The sequence below is a fragment of the Arachis ipaensis genome, chromosome B10, assembly GCF_059453495.1.
Source record: "Arachis ipaensis isolate K30076 ecotype BB chromosome B10, ASM5945349v1, whole genome shotgun sequence".
Classification (NCBI taxonomy): Eukaryota; Viridiplantae; Streptophyta; class Magnoliopsida; order Fabales; family Fabaceae; genus Arachis; species Arachis ipaensis.
Genome location: NC_142435.1, coordinates 123294013 through 123313056, shown reverse-complemented (window position 1 = coordinate 123313056; position 19044 = coordinate 123294013). Strand labels below are relative to the sequence as shown.

Below are 19044 nucleotides of genomic sequence, written 5' to 3'. Positions count from 1 at the left end.
ATGCATTCTTGAATTCTTATTGTCTAAGCATTAAAGAATTCTAAGTTTAGTGTCTTGCATGTTTTCTTTGCATTAAAAATTTTTCAAAAATGTGTTCTTGATGTTCATCATGATCTTCATAGTATTCTTGGTGTTCATCTTGACATTCATAGCATTCTTGCATGCATTCATTGTTTTGATCTAAAAATTTCATGCATTGCATAATTTTCATGTTTTTCTCTCTCATCATAAAAATTCAAAAATCAAAAAAATATCTTTCCCTCTTTTCTCTCATCAAATTCGAAAATTTGAGTTGACTTTTTCAAAAATTTTTAAAATTAAGTTGTTTCTTATGAGTCAAATCAAATTTTCAATTTGAAAATCTAATCTCTTTCAAAATCTCTTTTCAAAAATCAAATCTTTTTCAAATTTCTTAGTTATTTTCGAAAAATTCTAAAAATATTTTTCAAAAATCTTTTTCTTAATTTTATATCAAATTTTCGAAAATAACAATGACAATTAATGTTTTGATTCAAAAATTTCAAGTTTGTTACTTACTTGTTAAGAAAGTTTCAAACTTTAAGTTCTAGAATCATATCTTGTGATTTCTTGTGAATCAAGTCATTAATTGTGATTTTAAAAATCAAATCTTTTTCAAAAACTAATTTCTATCATATCTTTTCAAAAATATCTTCTTATCTTATCTTTTTCAAAATATGATTTCAAAATATCTTTTCTAACTTCCTAACTTCTTATCTTTTCAAAAAATTTGTTTCAACTAACTAACTAACTTTTTGTTTGTTTCTTATCTTTTTCAAAACTACCTAACTAACTCTCTCTCTCTCATTTTCGAAAATATCTCCCCCCTTTTTTCAAAATTTCTTTTTAATTAACTAATTATTTAAATTTTTATTTTTCGAAAATTACTAACCTTTTTCAAAAACTATTTTCGAAAATCACTAACTCTTTTTTCAAAAATAATTTTCGAAAAATCTCTTCTCTCTCATCTCCTTCTATTTGTTTATTCATCTACTAACATCTCTCCCTCACTCAAAAAAAAAAAAGAGGATCTCTATTATTATTATTTTTCTGTGCCCTCTTCTTTGTCATATAAGCAGGAGCAAGGACAAGAATATTCTTGTTAAAGCAGATCCAGAACTTGAAAGGACTCTGAAGAGGAAACTAAGAGAAGCTGAATTACAACAAACCAGCAAGCACCTGTCAGAAATTATCAAACAGGAAAAGAAGATGGCAGCTGAAAATAATAATAATGCAAGGAGAATGCTTGGTGACTTCACTGCACCTAATTCCAATTTACATGGAAGAAGCATCTCCATTCCTGCTATTGGAGCAAACAATTTTGAGCTGAAACCTCAATTAGTTTCTCTGATGCAGCAGAACTGCAAGTTTCATGGACATCCATCTGAAGATCCTTTTCAGTTCTTAACTGAATTCTTGCAGATCTGTGATACTGTTAAGACTAATGGAGTAGATCCTGAAGTCTACAGGCTCATGCTTTTCCTATTTGCTGTAAGAGACAGAGCTAGAATATGGTTGGACTCTCAACCTAATGATAGCCTGAACTCTTGGGATAAGCTGGTCAAGGCTTTCTTAGCCAAGTTCTTTCCTCCTCAAAAGCTGAGCAAGCTTAGAGTGGATGTTCAAACCTTCAGACAGAAAGAAGGTGAATCCCTCTATGCAGCTTGGGAGAGATACAAAGGACTGACCAAAAAGTGTCCTTCTGACATGCTTTCAGAATGGACCATCCTGGATATATTCTATGATGGTCTGTCTGAGTTATCTAAGATGTCATTGGATACCTCTACAGGTGGATCCATTCACCTAAAGAAAACGCCTGCAGAAGCTCAAGAACTCATTGACATGGTTGCAAATAACCAGTTCATGTACACTTCTGAAAGGAATCCTGTGAATAATGGGACGCCTATGAAGAAGGGAGTTCTTGAGATTGATACTCTGAATGCCATATTGGCTCAGAATAAAATATTGACTCAGCAAGTCAATTTGATCTCTCAGAGTCTGCATGGAATGCAAGCTGCATCCAACAGTACTCAAGAGGCTTCTTATGAAGAAGAAGCTTATGATCCTGAGAACCCTGCAATAGCAGAGGTGAATTACTTAGGTGAACCTTATGGAAACACCTATAACTCATCATGGAGAAATCATCCAAATTTCTCATGGAAGGATCAAAAGCCTAAACAAGGCTTTAATAATGGTGGAAGAAACAGGTTTAACAATAATAAACCTTTTCCATCATCCACTCAGAAACAGACAGAGAACTCTGAACAAAATGCTTCTAATTTAGCAAATCTAGTCTCTGATCTATCCAAGGCCACTGTGAGCTTCATGAATGAAACAAGGTCTTCCATTAGAAATTTGGAAGCACAAGTGGGCCAGCTGAGTAAAAGGATCACTGAAATCCCTCCCAGTACTCTCCCAAGCAATACAGAAGAGAATCCAAAAGGAGAGTGCAAGGCCATTGACATAAGCACCATGGCCGAACCTACAAGGGGAGTGGAGAACGCAAATCCCAAGGAGGAAGACCTCCTGGGACGTCCAGTGATCAATAAGGAGCTTCCCTCTGAGGAACCAAAGGACTCTGAGGCTCATCTAGAGACCATAGAGATTCCATTGAACCTCCTTATGCCCTTCATGAGCTCTGATGAGTATTCCTCTTCTGAAGAGAATGAGGATGTTACTGAAGAGCAAACTGCCAAGTTTCTTAGTGCAATCATGAAGCTGAATGCCAAATTATTTGGCATTGATACTTGGGAAATTGAACCTCCCTTGTTCATCAATGAACTAAGTGATCTGGATCAACTGACATTGCCTCAGAAGAGACAGGATCCTGGAAAGTTCATAATACCCTGTACCATAGGCACCATGATCTTTAAGGCTCTATATGACCTTGGTTCAGGAATAAACCTCATGCCCCTCTCTGTAATAGAGAAACTGGGAATCTATGGGGTGCAAGCTACTAGAATCTCATTAGAGATGGCAGATAATTCAAGAAAACAGGCTTATGGACAAGTAGAGGACGTGTTAGTAAAGGTTGAAGGCCTTTACATCCCTGCTGATTTCATAGTCCTGAATACTGGAAAGGAAGAGGATGAATCCATCATCCTAGGAAGACCTTTCCTGGCCACAGCAAGAGCTGTGATTGATGTTGACAGAGGTGAACTAGTCCTTCAATGGAATGAGGACTCCCTTGTGTTTAAAACTCAAGGATCTCCCTCTGCAACCATGGAGAGGAAGCATGAAAAGCTTCTCTCAAAGCAGAGTCAATCCAAGCCCCCACAGTCAAACTCTAAGTTTGGTGTTGGGAGGCCACAACCAAACCTTAAGTTTGGTGTTGAACTCCCATATCCAAACTCTAAGTTTGGTGTTGGAGAGTCTCAACAATGCTCTGAACATCTGTGAGGCTCCATGAGAGCCCACTGTCAAGCTATTGACACTAAAGAAGCGCTTGTTGGGAGGCAACCCAATTTTTATTTATCTAACTATATTTTTCTTAGTTATATGTCTTTATAGGTTCATGATCATGTGGAGTCACAAAATAAACAAAAAATTTGAAAACGGAATCAAAAACAGCAAAAGAAAAATCACACCCTAGAGGAGCATCTGTCTGGCGTTCAACGCCAGAATAGAGCATGGTTCTGGCGCTGAACGCCCAAAATGGGCAACATCCTGGTGCTGAACGCCCAGAACAAGCATGGTTCTGGCGTTCAACGCCAGAAATGGCAGCAAATGGGCGTTGAACGCCCAAAATGGGTACCAACCTGGCGCTGAATTCCCAGAGTTGTGTGCAAGGGCATTTTACATGCCTAAATTGGTGCAGGGATGTAAATGCCTTGACACCTCAGGATCTGTGGACCCCACAGGATCATCTCAGGATCTGTGGACCCCACAGGATCCCCACCTACCTCATCATCTCTCTTTCCATTCATGATCATCCCTTCTGTTTTCCATTTACCACTCACATCCATACACCCACTACCTTCAAAATTCAACATCTCTCTCCCACCCAATCCCACCCATATGGCCGAATACACACTCCCATCCATCTCCTCCATATCTTCTTCTTCTTCTTCTATTCTTTCTTCTTTTGCTTGAGGGCGAGCAACATTCTAAGTTTGGTGTGGTAAAAGCATAGCTTTTTTGTTTTTTTTTCATAACCATTGATGGCACCTAAGGCCAGAGAAACCTCTAGAAAGAGGAAAGGGAAGACAAAAGCTTCCATCAAGGGTCTATAGCTCAGTGGTAGAACATTTGACTGCAAATCAAGAGATCCCTGAGATACCTCAGGGGATACATTTTCTTCCACACAATTATTGGAAGCAACTAAGGGTGGAACATCAAGAGCACTCCATATTCCTTCATGAAATAAGAGAAGATCAAAAAGCAATGAGGGAGGAGCAACAAAGGCAAGGAAGAGACATAGAAGAGCTCAAGGACATCATTGGTTCCTCAAGAAGGAAACGCCACCATCACTAAGGTGGACTCATTCCTTGTTCTTATTTCTTCTATTTTTCATTTTCTCTATGCTAAGTGCTTATCTGTGTTTGTGTCTTCATTACATGATCATTAGTAGTAGTAACTATGTCTTAAAGTTATGAATGTCCTATGAATCCATCACCTCTCTTAAATGAAAAATGTTTTAATTCAAAAGAACAAGAAGTACCTGAGTTTCGAATTTATCCTTGAACTTAGTTTAATTATATTGATGTGGTGACAATGCTTCTTGTTTTCTGAATGAATGCTTGAACAGTGCATATGTCTTTTGAAGTTGTTGTTTAAGAATGTTAAATATGTTGGCTCTTGAAAGAATGATGACTAGGAGACATGTTATTTGATAATCTGAAAAATCATAAAAATGATTCTTGAAGCAAGAAAAAGCAGCAAAGAACAAAGCTTGCAAAAAAAAAAAATAGGCGAAAAAAAAAATATCGAAAGAAAAAGCAAGCAGAAAAAGCCAAAGCTCTTAAAACCAAGAGGCAAGAGCAAAAAGCCAATAACCCTTAAAACCAAAAGGCAAGGGCAAATAAAAAGGATCCCAAGGCTTTGAGCATCAGTGGATAGGAGGGCCTAAAGGAATAAAATCCTGGTCTAAGCGGCTAAAACAAGCTGTCCCTAACCATGTGCTTGTGGCGTGTAGGTGTCAAGTGAAAACTTGAGACTGAGCGGTTAAAGTCAAGGTCCAAAGCAAAAAAAAAAAAGAGTGTGCTTAAGAACCCTGGACACCTCTAATTGGGGACTTTAGCAAAGCTGAGTCACAATCTGAAAAGGTTCACCCAATTATGTGTCTGTGGCATTTATGTATCCGGTGGTAATACTGGAAAACAAAGTGCTTAGGGCCACGGCCAAGACTCATAAAGAAGTTGTGTTCAAGAATCATCATACCGAACTAGGAGAATCAATAACACTATTTGAACTCTGAGTTCCTATAGATGCCAATCATTCTGAACCTCAATGGATAGAGTGAGATGCCAAAACTATTCAAGAGGCAAAAAGCTATAAGTCCCGCTCATTTGATTGGAGCTATGTTTCATTGATAGTTTGGAATTTGTAGTATATTCTCTTCTTTTTATCCTATTTGATTTTCAGTTGCTTGGGGACAAGCAACAATTTAAGTTTGGTGTTGTGATGAGCGGATAATTTATACGCTTTTTGGCATTATTTTTAGTATGTTTTTAGTAGGATCTAGTTACTTTTAGGGATGTTTTCATTAGTTTTTATGTTAAATTCACATTTCTGGACTTTACTATGAGTTTGTGTGTTTTTCTGTGATTTCAGGTATTTTCTGGCTGAAATTGAGGGACTTGAGCAGAAATCAGATTCAGAGGTTGAAGAAGGACTGCTAATGCTGTTGGATTCTGACCTCCTCAAAGTGGATTTTCTGGAGCTACAGAACTCGAAATGGCGCGCTTCCAATTGCATTGAAAAGTAGACATCCAGGGCTTTCTAGCAATATATAATAGTACATACTTTGGCCAAGAATAGACGACGCAAACTGGCGTTCAACGCCAGCTCTCTGTCCAATTCTGGCGTCCAGCGCCAGAAAAGGATCCAAAACCAGAGTTGAATGCCAGAAATGGATCAAAACCTGGCGTTCAACTCCACAAATGGCCTCTGCACGTGGAAAGTTAAAGCTCAGCCCAAGCACACACCAAGTGGGCCCCGGAAGTGAATTTATGCATCAATTACTTACTCATGTAAACCCTAGTGACTAGTTTATTATAAATAGGACCTTTTACTATCGTATTAGACATCTTTGGACGCCTGGTTCTTAGATCAGAGGGACTGGCCATCTCGGCCATGCCTGGACCTTTCACTTATGTATTTTCACGGTAGAGTTTCTACACTCCATAGATTAAGGTGTGGAGCTCTGCTGTTCCTCAAAGATTAATGCAAAGTACTACTGTTTTCTATTCAATTCATCTTATTTCGCTTCTAAGATATTCATTCGTACTTCAATATGAATGTGATGAATGTGACAATCATCATCATTCTCTATGAACGCGTGCCTGACAACCACTTCCGTTCTACATTAGAACTGAATGAGTATCTCTTAGATCTCTTAATCGGAATCTTCGTGGTGTAAGCTAGAATGATGGCAGTATTCAAGAGAATCCGGAAGGTCTAAACCTTGTCTGTGGTATTCCGAGTAGGATTCAATGAATGAATGACTGTGACGAGCTCCAAACTCGCGATTGCGGGGCGTTAGTGACAGACGCAAAAGGATAGTAAATCCTATTCCAGCATGATCGAGAACCGACAGATGAATAGCCGTGCCGTGACAGGGTGCGTTGACCATTTTCACTGAGAGGATAAGATGAAGCCATTGACAAGGGTGATGCCTCCAGACGATTAGCCGTGCCGTGACAGGGCATTGGATCATTTTCCCGAGAGATGACCGAAAGTAGCCATTGACAGTGGTGATGTATCACATAAAGCCAGCCATGGAAAGGAGTAAGACCGATTAGATGAAGATAGCAGGAAAGCAGAGGTTCAGAGGAACGAAAGCATCTCCATTCGCTTATCTGAAATTCTTACCAATGAATTACATAAGTATTTCTATCCCTATTCTATTAATTATTATTCGAAAACACCATTATCAATTTATATCCGCCTGACTGAGATTTGCAAGGTGACCATAGCTTGCTTCATACCAACAATCTCCGTGGGATTCGACTCTTACTCACGTAAGGTATTACTTGGACGACCCAGTGCACTTGCTGGTTAGTTACACGGAGTTGTGAACCGTGGTTTTGGCATCATGTTTTTGGCGCCATTACCAGGGAAAGAAAGAGCAATGAACTTTACATAATTAAAGTGTAATCACGATTCTGCGTACCATGACACATTAGCCACCAGAGGAGGGGGTGCTATGACTTGAACGTCATCTTCATCCTCTTCTTGTGAGGGAGAAATGTGAGCAGCAGAGGCTCCACCAGGAGCAAAAGCGGTATTCTCAACAACAACAATGAAAGTGGGAAGAGAAGATGATGTGGTGGTCCCACCAGTTGAGGAAGTAATAGGAACAGTGGCGGTTGTGGCAGAAATTGTAGTAGAAGAAGATGAAGCAGAAGTAACAGCAAGAATACTACTAGAATGAAGACCAGATTGAGAAGCCTTGAAAAAGAAATGGAAAGGAAAACATCGGAGAAAAGAAAAATTCTTCAAGAAATGAAGGGTAATGATGATAATGGAAAAGCAACTAAATTCTCTAAAGGAATATGAAGGGTTTAAAATTAGAAGGCTCGTTAAAGCCCATAGGGAACATTACATATCCCCAGAAACGCGCGAACCGTTTCAGTTCTGCATAACTCTCTTTTCAAAATTTTTAAAATTCAAAAGTCATCGCGTGTAAGGCACGTGATCGAGTAAAACTTATCATTTCACTTTCTGAAAAGACAAGTTTTAGGGGGCAGGCAATTCGACCAGGGTGAAGCAAATCGACCGATCCATGAAAAGCCAAAGTATTGTGTAAGTCGAAATGATATGGCACAAGGGTTAATCTATATCAGAAGTTTTGACTTACCATGAAAACTCGACCATAGGGAAGTGAATTGTTAATTATAAAGATGAGTTAAGTCGGAAGCATCTAAAGTTGAAATGTGTTAATTGCACGTGGCTTTATCCAATACAGAATATAGGACTTGGCGGCCAAAGTAAAAGAGAACGTGGGGTGTTAAAGTTGGGAGTCAAGACAAAGTCGTGGATCACAAAGACCCTGAGAAAAAGGAGGAAGCCAAATCGTGTTAGAGAGAAGCATTCTGTAGTTCACTTCTTGTGGTTTATAAATAAGAGAAGTTTAGAAGAGTCCAGAGATTTCAATTGGAACACTTCACCATTACAAAAAGAAAAACTTTGCGAAATTCTCAGTCACACTGACGCAACAAAAGTTAATGGAGTGCAAGTACATGTGAGTGTCTGGAGTCTATTTTATTTTATTTTGTTTTCTTATTCCTTTTAATTCATTTCTTTTCATTCCTTTGCTTCAAGCATTTTATTGTTATTTTGTTTTATTTAATTTCAATTATACTTTATTCATTTAAAGCTTTCATTTATTTTACTTATTTTTTTATTACGATTCTTTATATTATTTGTCATAATTTAATATTATTGAGCATTTTATACATTTTTTTAACATGAGCACTAAGTAATTTTTAGGTCGAACTCGTTCTTTTTTCAGAGAAGTCATATTTACTCCCCCAACTAAGATCTTGATACAAGCTTGATTCGATATCTTGTTAAGATTATCCAAAATTAAGTAAAACAATACTCAAATAGAAATCCTTGATAACAAATAGAAATCCTTGATAACAAAAAAAAAAAAAAAACAAATCACATTTGTCTTATTTAGTATTTATTAATTATTGTTAGAATTAATGAATACTAAATAAAATAATTTGTACTTTTTTTTTGTCTCCTTAGTATTTTATGTCGAGATCCATAAACTTTATAAAAACAAAATATATAAATTTCTATCTTAATCAAATTTATTATTTTTACTTAGATAAATAAATTTTAAAAAATATGACAGAAAAACGTATATATTTTACTTTTATAAAATTTAAAAATTTTAATATAATAAAAAATTTTTAAAAATAAAAATATCTGACTAAAAATTTTTTTAAAATCTATTTAAATATATACTCGTACTAAACTAAAGTACTAACGGACAATTGAACATTTCTTCTTTGTCAATTATCAATTTTTCTTGGGGTCGTTAAATATCTATTTTGTTTGCGTATGTATTAATAAAGGAGTGGCCTTTGAGGCTTTGACCAAGTAACAAGCGTGTGCAATGCAACTATCTCTTGCAAATACGGAAATTGAATTGCACCATTTTCTGCAAATAAGTGCTATGGTGTGACCACTATATATAATTATGGAAAACATTCAATTGTATCGATATTGATATTTTAATAATTTTTAATTATTAATTTAATTATAAAAAAATATATAATATATAATTAAAATTACCGATTAAAATTTATTGATATACTAATATACTTGAAAGCTTCTATACTTATCACCATTCATGGACGTACATGGATTTGACCACAAAATGGCTAAATCAAACCGCTATTCACTTATTCATGTTCATGTGTACGTAATATAATATGTCTGATTTCTTTCTAATTCGATCTTTTCATTTCCTTCCTGTCTCTGTAACCAATAATACCACTAGGCATTAGCATGCTATTAAGTACGTGGAATATTTATGAATTAAAAAATATTTTGTTAGGTCAATACATAGAATTCAGGAATGAACTAATGTTTTGTAGTTTTATATCATAGTTTCAATAACTCTATATGTAATCAATTTTTTTTTTCGATTAATATTAGTCAATTTTTTAATATTATTTATTTTATTTATTTTAAATTTTAAATTATACATTTTTTATTTTACATTTTAGATTATAAATTTAAAATTTTCTATATATTTTTTATTGTAATAAAAATAACACTGTTTTCTAAATAAATATTAGATTTTGGTAAATTTTTTTCTTAAAAATATTTTATTAAAATTAGTTATCAAAATATAACTTCAAAATTTATAATAGCTATATTTTAATTTTAATAAATATAAAATAGTTTTCAAAAATATCTAATTAACTACTTTAAAAAATACTCTGAATAACTTTTAAAAAGTATAAAAATAAACACATATTATATTTTTTATTTATTAAAGATAAAATAAAATACTTGTAAATCCGCAATAAATTAATTATTGATCCATTGGGTTAAGAAATTAACTACTGTAAAAAAAAAAATACTTGTACTTTTGGAAAAAAACACAAACATCACTAAAAAAACACTTTAGCAACTGGGGCAAAGTATCATCGTAGACTTTTTGTCTTTTTTAATTTTGAAATGGTGAAAAAATTATAAATATATATATACTTGCGAATAATTCTTTTAGCCATCTTCTTAATTAATTTCTATACAAAGTAAAAGTTTAAGTATATTTATTATCCTAAAAATGTTAAAAAGAAAAATATTATTTTCTTATTTAAAATTCAAAAAGATATTTAGAAAAATATATACTATCCCAATGCCCCATCGGCCATATGCTTACGGCCACCGGCAAGAGTGAGTGATTCGTGGTCCATCTCCGACAAAGAATACGTAGTCGGCCAATATAGGTTTAACTTTCAACTTCAATAATAACTTAAAGAAATAGCGATACCAATAATATTCCACCGACTTTATCTCAAGTCAAGTCAAAATTTGAATAATTATCATGTATATTATTAGTGCCACACTTTGGAATTGAATTCAAATTGTACTTAATCTACTATAATTTAAGCTTACATGTAGGCATGCTTGTTTTAGGTTCCTTATGAACTCATACAAAAATGATATGCATTTAATTATTAGATTAGTTTTGTTCAATTGTAATAATATATACCTGTTTTACTTGTTTTTTTTTTTATTTTAATAGGTAATGTCAAAATAAGTTTGTATCAAAATTTATTCAAGAAGTAGATACGACTCCTCTTTCAAAAGGATGAGCTCGATCTGAAATTTATTTAATCAGTACTTTTGTTGGATCGATAGATTATAAAATTTCAATCGATAAACTTAAAGCAAACAAAATTTGAAAATAATATACACGTATGAAATAGCTGAAATCCACAATGGAATTGGAAGTAATGAAAAGTAGAAGAAAAAATAAAAAATGCAAATGATAAAAAAATTGCAATAAAAAAATTATAAAATAAAGAAAAAGAAAATAAAAATAAAAAAAATAAGAGAAAAGTGATGACATTCAACACTCACATGCACAAGCATCTCATTCTTCCGTGTGTCAATGTGATTGAAAAATTTCTACGGAATTTTGGTATGGCTTAAAACGGATTGGAATGTATGCTTGTGTTAATCCTTCTTATTTATAGAGAAAATCCTTGACAGTTATTCATTTTTTCTCCCACGTTCTTTCTTTAGCTTGTTCTCCAAAATTCGCACCATGTTTTTCACTTTCAACCTGAGTCAAGTAAAAATCTTGGTACTCAAGTTAAAATAACTACTAGTCAACCTTTTTTCCTGCATTATCTATCTAACTTCGACTCTCCTTGACCTTCATGCCCCTTGCGGTTGACCTAGTTCGTAGTCGAGACTTATTCCAATCGAGGAACCCATTTTTACTACCAATAAATTGCCCCTTTAAAATTTGTTATTTTATTGAAAAATACAAATTTTATATGTTTGGGGTCATGTGTTTGGCACATGTCATTTTAAATTTTAAAAAGATATTTTAGTTACACAATGCTGAAGCGGCGCGCGCTTTTCTTGAAAATACGTCACGTTTCCTTGGATTTTTAATGAGCCATTTTGAATATAAATGCCTTTACAATTACTCCTTCTCCAATTTCAAAAAAACCTATCTCTCCTCCAAACGACGATTCACCCATGGCTTATCAACCCATTCTCCATTCGAGTACCGCACTAGCCATGACTGCTGCTTCTTCTTCCTCAACGACTATGGCTACCACCTTTGCTGTAGTGGCTGCCTCGATGGCTCCTACTTTTGCAACAGTTACCGTTGTGCCTCCAATGGCGTCTGCAGCTGCCGTTTCGTCATCTTTTCTTCCATCAACCACTGCTACTATTGCTGCTCCTTCTCATCCTCTCAAAGAAGATGATGATGTAGCGATTATTTCTCTTCCTCAATTAATGATTGAAGGGGCTACATTTTATATTGATGATGGGATTTTGAAGGCCCTAAATTCAAATGTCGAGACCTCTAATCTTTGATGCAGCCAGGTATTCCTTCCATTCTCAGTAAATAGGGTATTACATTTTTTTCTAGGTCCGATAGCTACTCCAGAATAAATTAAGTCTATTTTTCCATTTTTTCCATCACCCCAGAGCATTTACCCCTGATTTTATGTACAAATATTAAGATCTCATATTTTGCTGGTCACGTTTTCAGAACTACTCCCCTTAGGGATTTAAGTTCTTACTTTTTGGACTGGATGTCTTGACTTGCACCAGTGTATAAACCTGTTTGGAAAGCTATCAATATCATGCATGCTTTGAAATTAGTATATTTATATATCTTTAATAGAATATAACACTTTTGACGTTTCCTACACAACTCCTTTACTAGGGGCCAGTTTATACTTTTGGTGTCCTACTACCAACAATTTTTATTTTTCATACAGAATGATGGGTCCGACTTTAATGAAAATTTCAACTCTGACCGGCTTGCCAATTGATGGCGACTTTGTTTCATGGTCGACTGACGGGTGAAAAATGTCGGTAAAGATTTTCACAAAAATTATCGCATTGCAAGTATAGTTCTAAACCAACAGCTAAACCTCAATCAATGTTTAAATTATTTGTTATAATACAAACCCAATAAAAATAAATCGAAGTATTTAAACTCCGGGTCGTCTCTCAAGGAATTGCAGGGAAGTGTACTTATAACTGGTTATGGAAAAGTATTTTTGGGGTTTTTGTGATAAGAGATAAGTAATGTAAATGACAAGGAAATAAAATAACAACTAAGAAAAGTCCTAGCAAGGATTGAGAATTGAAATTCCTATCCTCATTATCATTGTCAATTGTGATGGTAATTACAAATTGCTCTCACTTAGTTAACCTCTAACAATGAAGGAAAGTCAAGTGAGCAAAATCAACTTAAGTTCACAAGTCCTAATCAAAGATTAGATTTAGTGAAGCCTAAGCCAACCAGCAAGTCTCAAACACCAATCAACAAAAGACTTTTGATAATTCAAGAGTCTCCAAATTACTCAATCCAAGCTAAGAACATAAAAATCTAACGTAAAATTTAACCAAGCATTTTATTAAACACTTGGAAGGCACAAAATAAAACATGGAAAACTAACAAGACATAGCAAAATCTAAGACTAACAATTGTAAGAAATCAACAACCAACAATTAAATAAAGAAGCCATAAGCATGAAACATAAAATTGCATTAAAAAGGGAATTGAGAGTAACATAAGAGTTCATAAACTAAATGGGCAAAACAAAGGAATCAATAAGAGAAGTAGATAACTAAAATGTTAGAACAAATAAGAGTAGAAGAAAACTAAATAAAAGTAAAGTAGAAATTTGAATTTGAGAAGAACTAAAACCTAGAGAGAGGAGAGAACCTCTCTCTCTAGAAAACTACATCTAAACCTAACTATTATGAATGAATGTGTGAATGATTTCCCCTTTCCAGCTCCACTCTGCAGCCTCTAAGCAGCGTTTTCAAGCCTAAAATTGGGTCAAAAGCAGCCCAAAAATCGGCCCAGCGAATTCTGATATCTGCAGCACGTGACGATTTGTCACGCGTACGCTTCGCTTGAAGTATGACGCGATCACGCGCACACATCGTCCATGCATGCGCGTCGGCATCAGCTTCTCAAACCTTCATTTTCTTGTGTTCCTTCCACTTTTGCATGCTTCCTTTCCATCCTCTAAGCCATTCCTGCCCTATAAACTTTGAAAACACTTAACACACATATCACGGCATCGAATGGTAATAAAAGAGGATTAAAAATTAGTAAATTTAAGGCTAAAGAAGCATGTTTTCAATCACAACACAAAATTAGGAAGGAAAATGTAAAACATGCGAATTATATGCACAAGTGTGAGAATAATGGATAAAATTCGCTCAATTCAATACAAAATAAACCATAAAATAGTGGTTTATCAATCTCCCTACACTTAAATATTAGCATGTCCTCATGCTAAGCTCAAGAGAACCAAAAGAGTGAAGAGGAATGGTAGAATTTATGAAATGCAACCTATCTATGTGAATGCAACTACATGCAAAAATGCTGTTACCTACTTGGTTAAAAGTAAATTAAATTCTCCAAGAACAAATATGAACTGGATTTCACTAATTCAAATCATAAAGTGAAGCACAAATAGACTTGGAAGAAGAAAGCTCGTGAAAGCCGGGAACAAAGAATCAAGCATCGAACCCTCACCGAAAGTGTATACACTCTACTCACTCAAGTGTTTAAGGTTCGATTCTCTCAATTCTCTACTAACCTTACTTTCTAAGACTTGCTCTTCTTCTACCAATTAACAAAAATTTAATGCACAAATACACATATCAAGAGGTCTTTTAAGGGGGTGTAATGGGATTAGGGTTAATGTAGGATTGTATTTGGTCAAGTGGACTAAAATCTGAATCCTTAATTAATCTAAACTTCCCACCTAACTTAAGACAATCCATGTAATCAGAATACAAAATCTAACTACCCACTAATTGTGTTTTCCACATATTCATGCATCCGAATTTTGAGTACAGTACATATGCATTGCTATCACCATTTACTTTGGGGGCATTTTGTCCCCTTTTATTATTTGCTCTTTTTTTTTCTTTTCTTTTTCTATTTTTTTCTTTTTATTTTTCTTTTCTTATGTTTTTCTCAATGCATATGATTAAGGTATTGAATGCATCAACATGTCCTCAACATTCATTTCATATTTTCATAAAAAGATACAATACCCAATTTCCAAACCCTATTTTCCCACACTTAATTCATGAGCACTCTCACTAGTCTAAGCTAACCAAGGATTCAAATTAAGGACATTATTATTTTCTGCTTAGAGTTAGTGATGAGCTAAAGTAAAGAACAAATGGGGTTAAAAAGGCTCAACATTGGTTTGCAAAGGATAATGAAAAGGATAAGGCCATATAGATATGTGAGCTATAGTAAAACAAGGCCTCAATCACATAAGTGCATGCATACATCAAACAATGGAAATGTAGAATTAAGCAAGACAAAGATCACAATTTTAGAGAGAACAACACACACCAAAATAAAATATTAGTTGATAAAATGCAACCAATCAAATAGGCTCAAAATCTCACTGGTTTTGTGTGTTCGAGCACTAAACCATGTACCAAATTAAATTCTTCAAACAAGTTCAAAAAGTTTTAATTCAAATTAGTGAAATGCTATAAAATATTTTCTTGGAAAAGAAATTCATCACTTCAACCAAGTAAGGCATAAATGCAAGCAACTAACTACACGTGTAATCTATTATGCAATACAACAACTAACTAGTAAGGGAAATTAAACATTGGTGTTGGCAAGAAAGTAACTAACCCACGGAAGTCGGTATCGACCTCCCCACACTTAAAGGTTGCACCGTCCTTGGTGCATGCAAAGAAGTGCAAGTGGGCGGGTTGCTACAACTAATGCGCTTTCTTCAAAAGATTGTGCAAAGCGACTTGTTGTTCGTCCCATTTAGAAGTTTTCCGTTTCTCTTCTCGATGGCCATCCTGAAAGAAGAGAAAAAGGAATAAGAAGAACCCACAAACAAAGATATGAAAAGGAATAAAATATATGTGGGTTATTGCCAAATAATAATGATGGTCTCAACGACATGGTAGCTACAACATGCAAGTGAGAAAACAATATAAGCAGATGGCATATCAATAGTGCAAGGATTGCAACAATGAGAGTGAGAGAGTGGGTCATGAAAGACAATATACGTTCATATCAATGCACAAGGAATACAAATGTCAGAAAATATTAGCATTGACCTATAAATAATAGCACCTAACAATGTAAAACAAGTCACTAAGCATCAGAATAATGGAAGAAATAGTCAACAGTGGGGTAGAAAATACAACACCAATTGAAAAATAGTGAATTTAGAAAAGAAAATAAAAACATGCACAAAGTTAAAATGCAATGAATGAAAGTATGCAAATGCAAGAAGTAAAAGATAATGAAAGAGAATAAGGATGAGAAGTTAAAGAAATGAAGAAGAAGAAAGTAAGAAAGGAGGAAGAAAGAAGGAGAAAGGAGAAAAGAAAGAAGGAAGAAATGACAAACAGGACACGACGCGTAAGCGTCGCCCATGCGTACGTGTGGGTTGCGGCGATGCGTACGCGTCAATCACGCGTACGCGTGGATGTGAATTGTGCTACGCGCACAACACTCGCACAGTGGCAGCGCAACTCTCTGTTCAAATCACCAAGTTACGCCGATTTTCATACCACGCGTATGCGTCGCTGACGCTTACGCGTGGATTGACAAAATTTTAGGTGAACGCGTACGCGTGGGGTGGCTTGTGCACCAGGCACCGCTCCCGCACGTCTCTAGCGTAACTCTCTATTCATTTTTAATAGCGAGTGAGCCTCCATATGATGCGTTCGCGTCATATGCACTTTTTTTTTATAAACTAACAAGCTGCCAAAGTAAAGTCAGACTTTATTAAATAAGTAAAACCACAACATAAACTAAATAAACCTACCAAAAATAAAAATGCAACTTATTATCAATATAAATAAAAGAGAAAATAGAAAGAATTTACCATGGTGGGGTGTTTCCCACCTAGCACTTTTAGTTAAAGTCCTTAAGTTGGACAACTGGTGAGCTCCTTGTCATGGTGGCTTGTACTTGAACTCATCTTGAAACTTCTACCAACGCTTGGACTTCCAATAAACTCCAATATTACCAAGTGAATTCACCAAGTCATGATGGAGTTCTTCACAGGCTTTGAGCTCCCAAATTTAATCATCTTGTATGCCGGATCTCAAATCTTGTTTCTACACCCGTCTTGAAGTTGATCATCATTATTCCAACCGGGTGGTAAACAATCCGAATTCTCAATGCAATACCAAACTCTTCTCTTAGATCCAACCAAATGATCACTAGTCCAACCCTTGCATCTATCTCTTGAAATCTCAACCTTGATGAGTCGTGATTTGCAACTCCAACCACTAAACATCCTTCTCTTACGCTTAATTCCACAAAGCTTCCTAAGTTGACCATCTGTTTCAAGCATACCATACTCAAGTGGGACAATAAAGCTAATAGAGATAAGTTTTACCCACTCAAATGAAGGAGTAGACGACAACCTAGGTAGAGAAGTCTCTAATGATCTTGACAAAGCATATTCCACTCCCGTCCATCCTTTTCGAAGGACTTCCATATTTTGAAGAGATTCTTCACCTTCAAGCTCTTCTTCACCTAATTTATCCAACTCTTTTCCATCACTCAAATCATAAATATAAGGTTGAGAGAGATCTACCTCAATATTGCTTTCAATTTTATTGGGAGAAGGTTCTTCAAACTCAAGGGGTTCACTTGTGGATGCAAATTCATTACTAAGAGGGTTTGATTCATGATCATCATCACCAAGGGAACTCGCCTATTGATCTATTCCATCCAATTCTTCATAGGGGATATGCCTTGGAGGTTGTGCACTACCCTCCTCAACATTAATTTCAAGATTCTTGGAGGAATACTCTACAACTCTAGATTCTCATGGAGGTTCAGCGTCTCCTAAGTCTTCAACCACTTCTTCCTCTTCAACAAGTACGGCTTCCTCCAATTGTTCCAATACAAAATTACATTCCTCACTTTCCACCAGAGTTCCTAGTCTGTCCTTCATGCTACACTCTTTTATTGATTCTCCACATGTAGCCATGGGAGTGCCTTGAGTTGACATGCAGTGAAGCTAAATTATCTACTACCTCGGTCAAGGTAGCTATGAACTCTAGTGTTGTCCTTTGCATCTCTCTTTGCTCTTGAAGAAGAACACCAAAAGTGTCATTCATTGGATATTCGGGTGGATATGAGGGTTCATTGCTTAGGAGGAAGGGTTCATGATAAAAGGGTGGTTCATCATGATAAGGATGTGGCAGTTCAACATTCTCCATCTTTTCCACTTGTTGTACAACACACTCCAGTCCCTTGTTTTCACATGGGTCAAACTTTTGACGGATGGTTGCTTGAAGTTGATCCATTACTTCCTTGAGACGATCCTTTGACTCTTGTTCTGCTTGGCTAACATAATTAGGATCATATTGCTCTTGGGTTGATGGATATGGACATTCCCCTATGGGGGGTTGTGGTGGAAAAGAAAATTCATCTTATGGTTGAAAATTTTCATACATCGGAGGTGATGTATATCGAGGTGGTGGTTCTTGGGAGTAATTGGGTTGGAATTGGGGTGGTTCTATGTATGGCTCATATGACTCATAAGGTGGTTGGTATGGTGGGTATGGGTTAGGGTCATATGGAAGTGTTTGGTAGGATGAGACTTGTGAGTATAGTGATTCAAAGCTATGTTAAGGAGGAGGTTCATAGGCATATGGTGGGGCTTGTTGGTAACTACAAGGGGGTCTACCATAGCTATTGGCTTGATATGCATCTTGGAATGGATCTTGCTCATACTACGTTGGTGGAGGTTGTTTCCAAGAGGGTTGATCAAATCCTTGTGGCTCCTCCCATCTTTGATTGTACCATCCTTGATGCATGTTCTCATTGTAGCTTCCATTCCCTACAACATAATTTAAACCAAACTTATAGCCAAAGGGGTGAGAATTCATAGTAGCAAATAAAAATAAAAACTAATAAAAATAAGCAACAAAGTCCTAAAACTAACAAAAACTAACAAACAAGCAAAAGGTAAATATATACAATAACCAATAATAAGGCACACGTTTGCAATTCCCCAGCAACGGCGCCAAAAACTTGACGGGTGAAAAATGTTGGTAAAGATTTTCACAAAAATTATCGCGTTGCAAGTATAGTTCTAAACCGACAAC

At 35.5% G+C, this 19044-nt stretch overlaps 1 non-coding gene across 1 annotated transcript; it reads right to left on the bottom strand.

Moving 5' to 3' along the window:
• Positions 1-1623: 1623 nt before the first annotated feature.
• LOC148581569 (small nucleolar RNA R71) lies at positions 1624-1731 on the bottom strand. The gene has a single exon (XR_015896135.1). It is a non-coding gene; the product is annotated as a small nucleolar RNA R71 (small nucleolar RNA).
• Positions 1732-19044: the final 17313 nt, after the last annotated feature.